We start from the raw sequence: 6,085 nt of genomic DNA, 5'->3' as shown, positions 1-6,085 counted from the left end.
AGCCTTGCCATGCTGTACGAGCGCGAGGAAATCGAGCAGATCTGCAAGTCCCCAAATTCCAGCCACGCCACAGGAAGGAGCGATAATGGAAGGACTCCGCTTTCGGGAAGGCGAGCTTAAATAATTGAGAGGGATAGTGAGGTGGAAACGAATGCACAGAAGGTTTGGGGCTCCCTGGAAGGGAGCAGAGCTGGAAGGAACGGCTTTGCTACAATATTCATAAAGCTCCAAAGGCAGCAGTACGAGTGCCTGCAAGGGGGGTCACTGCGTGAGCTGCTCTCCGCTGGCACTGCCGGGCCCAGGGTGCACCCAGGAGGCAGGGGGGGCCTGGGGGAGCCGCATGCCTCGTGGCTCTTTGCTGACAAGGCCACGTCCAGGAGGATGCTGCAGCCCAGCCCCAGCCCGCTGGGGGCTCGTGCCACCCCCAGCCCCTTTTCCTGCATCATAGATTTTAGCAACCCCTCTTCCATGGCCAGGGATTGAGGAGCTGGGAAGGTACTGGGGGATACTGGGGATCAGTGTTTGGCCTTGGTCCTGGTACTGGGTGAGGGGTACTGGTACTGGCCCTGGGAATGGGATATGGTGCTGGGTATGGGGTATGGGTGCTGGATACTGGAGATGGGCACTGGTACTGGGCATGGGGTATTCACACTGGCACTGGGCATGGGATACTCATACTGGGCACTGATAGCGTTACGTGGATTTGGTGTTGGGGACTGGTACTAAGCATTGGTGGCGGTACTGGGAATCAGCTTTGGGTGTAGGTCCTGGTACTGGGCACGGGGTGTTGGTGCTGGGTTCTGGTCCAGCTCCTGGTGACTCCCACTGCTCTCAGTGCTGGATTCTGGTGCTGGGCACTGGCACAGGAGCCTTGGCCTTGGGGTTAGTGCAGGTTTGGTGCTGGGCAGAGCACGATCGATGTGTGTTTGCACGGAGAGGGATGGCCCCGGCCATAGACCGAGCCACACGTGTCCCTGTCCCCTCCCACCATTTGGAATCGCTCCGAGGCCCTGGCACTGCTCCTGCCTGCTCTGTTGGAGACCCAGAGACCCTCCAGCTAAAAGCCCCAAACCTCTCCCCTTTTCCAGGCCATCAAACGGGTCGCACATGAGCCCGGTGCCAGTGGCTGCACCAGGACAATAAGATAATATTGAGATAACACTGAGATAAAAACGGTGATAACGAGTGAATTATCCAGCTGTCCTGTGGAACAGCGGCCTCCTGCCCTGCCTGCTGACCCCACAGCACCCTGCAGCCAGCCTGGTTTGCTGGGGCTGGACCCAGCCCTGCTGTTTTCCTTGAGCTTGCAAAACCTCAGCAGCATCCCCTGCTCCGCCGGAGCCAGGCGTTGCTGCGCCGGGTGGGAGCTCAGCCCCCTGCCCAACTTCTCACCCAGGGCCTGGTTCCCGGGTAATTGGGGCTGTTTCTCACAAGTTCAGGCTTCATTTTAACATTTTCTACCTTGGGCTTTCCATTAATATATCGGGCTTTTTTCCACCGCCGCTGTATCCCAGGTGTCTTGCTTTGGGCTGCTTGTCCCAAAGAAGTGGGGCAGGGGGTCCCCCAGCCGTGCCCCTGTTTGCCCCCCTTTCATGATGCCTGCCAGAGACGGGTCTCTCTCAGAACCGAAAGAATTGGTCCATAAACAGCGCTGGAAGGAAAGTGAAAGGTGCTGGAGCCAGAAGGAGGGGGGCTGCCCCCTGGAAGGTCCCAGGCAGCTCAGGCTGCTCTGAGCACAGCCCCTTGCTGCCACCCCAGCTACGTGCAGTTTTGCCCTGACTTTCATCTCCCCCAGCCAAGCCAAGAACTTCCCACATGGGTCCCTGCTGTGCCACGGGCAGCGTTGCCAAAACTCCCCAAGTCGCTGCTTTCCTTGCTCAGAAACAGGGCTGGCAGCTTGAACAAGCCGCAGACAGCTGATCTCTCCTGCATTTCTTCTCTCCGTATGTTCCCTGTTTTCAGGGAGCTTGGTTGGCCCAGGACAGCGTGAAGCAGAGCCACGAACATCTGGAAGGCAGAACCCAATGGGCCTGGATTTTTTGGCTGCTGAGGCAATGGCCTCAGACCCCCAGATTTGGCTCCCGAGGTGTTTCTGTTCCCGGCGCTGGCTCAGCAGCAATGCCCCAAGCACGCCGTGGCAGGCCCCGATCTCGCGGCACGTTCACGCATGTGCCTGCTCTGAAAGGAGCAACTGCTGCTCTCCAAAGCCTGTGCATGGCATTAACTGTGCTGCGCTGAGCCCTTTATGTTCGATAAACACCTTTGGGAAATGCGTGCTTTCCAAACGCCTGCTTGTCTGAAGTTGGGTTTTCTTCGGAGGAAAAAATGAGCGAGCTACAGCCTTTTCTTCCCAGTGGGCAGGGGACGGTTTTTGCCTGGTTTGAGGTGCTTGCAGACGTTTATTGCTGTGTTAATGTGAATTCTGGCATGCTTCGTGATGGCTGCTGGTGCAGAAAATCCCTCCCTGGCCTGGGGCTGCGTGCTTGAGCTCTGCTCTCGGGACCCTGCTCTGCACCAGCCCCACATCGTGCTCGGTCACCGGCTGCCTGGCAGCATGCGAGGGACCTGCCAAATCCTTTGCTTGTGGCCGTGGTTATGAAATGCCATGGAGCTCCTGCAGAAGGAGCACGGCAGAGCCCTGCGGACGGCTGCTGGTGATGGGGGATGAGGAAGGACAGCTGCAGACACACTGCAGGCACCAGCGTCGCAGCGTGCGGACCGAGCCCCTGAGCCTCGGATAAATGCTGTGGGGAGGGGACCCGGGGCTGACCTGTGGCCCTGCAGAGACCCAGGCTGCTGGCAAGGGAGGGGGTGCCCCTGCCATGGCCTCAGGACCCCCAAATCTGCCCCTTTCCCAGCCTGCAGCCCCTGACACTTGCCATGCATGTCCCATGGGGTCCATCTCCATCAAGCCCTCTAGCTGTCACGGGAAGAGGCATTTTGCTGTCCCTCCCCGAGCCAGGTTTTGCTTTGCCCATGCTGCTGGGTGGGTGCCAGCAGCGGGAGCCTCCCTTGTGCTGCAGGGAGCAGGGGATGGGGCAAGGACATGCGAGCAGGACCAAGCTACTGTGGTCTCTTGGGGTTTCTTTGGGACCAGCAGCAGACCCAAGGCTGGGATGTGAGCCACGCTGCCTGGCCAGGCTCGCTGAACCCCGAGGAGCAGCCTTCAGCCTCGCAGCCCCACCGTGCCCAAACCCAGGGGGCTGCTGAGCACCAGAGAAGCTCGGCACTGTGGCTCATAACCCACCTGCCTGCTGAGCTCTGTCACCATGGAGATGGTTACTAATGAGGCTGGGCTGTTAACGAGGCTCCTGGTCATTTGCTTGCTCTCCTCTTGCTGTGACTCATCACAGCCATCAGCAGGCTTGGGGCTGCCCCAGATTTCCCCATGTCCCCACACCCTCAGGGACAGGAGCCCCTGGTGTCCCTTAGTGCCTAGCAGGGTGGGGACAGACCGAGTTTGCACAAGCTGGGACCATCTTCAACCTCTCTGCCTTCAGCCACGGAGTTGGTGGGTGGCATGGGTGGCACAAAGGTCCCTCCATCCTCACCAGAAGGGCAGATTTTCCTCTCGGGGCCACTGGTCCTGAAGCTGGGCTCATGAAGCTGCCCCTTGCCACCCGCTCACACCACGTTACCTCTGCCTGCGCCGCGGGTTGGCACCGTGATGCTGCAGCAAGGAAACCAAGCAACATGCGGAGCCCCAAACATCGCAGGAAGCAGCCTAAAAATCCTTGGTAATTAAGCAAGGAAATTGTGTCAGGCTATTTATAGGAGCTCCTCGCAGCGAAGGCATTGTGCTCGCTCCTCAGCCTGGGGAAGCGTCTGCTGCTGGGGGGAGCAGCCACGAAGCTCCTGGTGCGCAACCCGTGGCTGCAGCGGGGACAAAGGCTGAGCCCTGTGGGTTGGAAAAAGGCATCGGGCACAGCTGAACCCAGGGTATTTGAAGGGGCATCAGGGCTTTTGCCAAAAACTGTGTTGCTCTCGGATGGTAAAAGCCCCCCAACCCTGCACTGCTCTGGCCCCAGCTTTGTGCTCGAAGCACGGCAGGAGCTGGGCAGCGAGCCCTTGGGTTTGGAGGCTTTTGGTGTGTCCCCCCTGCCACCACCCCAGGCAGGGCAGGTCCCCACCAGCCCCCGGGCAGGGGTAGCAGGGTGGTGTTGGTGGTGATGCCACCGTGCCCAGGAGCGCACCAGAGCAGGGGGTTCTCAGATGCTGGGGCAGGGGCTGGCCGGGGGTCTCTGCAGCGAGGGGAGATGAGAGTGGGGCTGCAAAAGCTGCTTATGGGATTTGAATTCTTAATCCCCATTAGAAATTAATGTCCAAATCCCTGGAGTGGTGGAAAATCCCACCCCAGAAGTTCATTTTTTCTTAAAACCAGAAAGAAACACAAGCTGCAAGCGTGCGGGACTGGCAGCCCATGAGCTGGGCAGGGACAGCCTGATTTCCTCTCCACGCTGGGCATTTCTCTTCTGAGCTGGCTGTTACAACGCCTGGGGACACAGGATCTCACCCCACTGACTGCTCTTCCCTCTCTGACCCATCCGTCAGCAGCTCCTCAGCATCCTGCTCCCAGATATTTGGGAAAACATTTCCCTCTTCTGTGACGCAAGAGCAGGGTTTGGGAAGCAGCCGAGCAGCCACCCTTTGGGAATCTGTGTGGGTTGTTTTTGCTTTGAAAGTAATTCCCATCTGACTTAGCAAAGGGCTAAGCTAATTTTACACATGACTTACTTTCACACCTTTAAGAAGGGGCAGTTCCCTTCTCGATGAGCAGAGCATATGGCAGTGAAATTGATTATTTGCTGAATGAGTGAGAACACGCAGCACTGAAACTGCCTTTGATGGTGTGACCATTGGAAAAGAGCTGCAGATGTAAATTGATTTTTTTTTTCTCCCTGTGCAGATATGACCGAATAGATCCAGTTACACGTCTGTCTGTGAACTGCAAAGATTGAATTTGGTTGTTCCTTTACCCTGAGAATTGCCGACAAAGATCACAGGGAAAAAAAACAGAGCACAAAGCTGCCGTCCCAGCCTTTGTGGGGCCACGGGGCTCTGCCAGAGCATCCCCAGCCCCTGGCAGTGCAGGGGGTCGGAGCTGTCTCCATGCGTGGCTGGGAATCATCCCCAACATCCTCGCCGCGAGGGAGCCAGGCACTGTCAGCTCGCGTGACGTTTTAATTCAGGTTAATGAAAAGGCCGAGGCAAGAAGGAACAAGCAGGCAGGCTCCTCAAAGCAGGCCGGGCGAGAGCCAAACCCGAGCTGACAACCGCCTGCGGGTGGTGGCCGGCGTTTGGGTGCTGATGTTGGGAACGCTGCGGCTGGGAGGGGGGCATGAAAACAACCCCCACCCCTCTGAGACCCTGTGCACCAACAAACCGACCCGAGACCTTGTGGCAGGGGGAGGTTGTGGGTTTGGGGTTTTAACGAGGCACGATGTGGGTGCGCTCGGGTGGGGTGCACGGGATCTCAGCCCCTGGGGGGCACCTCCAACGTGCCGGGCCCCCAGCACCTGCCTTGACGCTGTCGGCTTGTGCCACCAAGCTGCTTTCATGCCTGCCCCAAATGCAGGACAAGCCCTGAGGTGGGCAGGATCCGGCACCTGGGCAGAGGGATTCAGCCCGGGGCTGGGGGGTCTGGCTGCTGACTACCCCTGCTGGGATGGAGAGGGATGCTCGGGACCACGCACCACCCCTGTGGGCGCTGTGCACAGAGTGTGAATTATTTCTCATTTTTTGCTGTAAAACTGCGCTTCTGAGGGATGCGTTCATGAAATATAAATGTGAGAGCTTGGAGATGAGCAGAGGGTCTGTGCACACAGCGTTTCCTATCGCAGCCGTGGTTAATAATGCATGACTTGCCTAATGAGGGCTGTGGTCTGAGAGCACTGAACACCCAGCGCCCTGTCCCCAGTGCTTTACCCGCACGGACAGGCAACGTCCCTACCACCGCTGGGCAGGATCTGTCCAAGGCTCAGCATCATCACGGGGTGCTGGGCCTGATCCCCAGCAAGGACGGGTGGGGATGGGTGGGGATGGGTGCCAACTGGTGGGGATGGGTTAGCAACTGGTTTGTGATGGG

The sequence above is a fragment of the Anas platyrhynchos genome, chromosome 29 (assembly GCF_047663525.1).
Source record: "Anas platyrhynchos isolate ZD024472 breed Pekin duck chromosome 29, IASCAAS_PekinDuck_T2T, whole genome shotgun sequence".
Lineage (NCBI taxonomy): Eukaryota > Metazoa > Chordata > Aves > Anseriformes > Anatidae > Anas > Anas platyrhynchos.
This window is presented reverse-complemented; position numbering follows the sequence as displayed.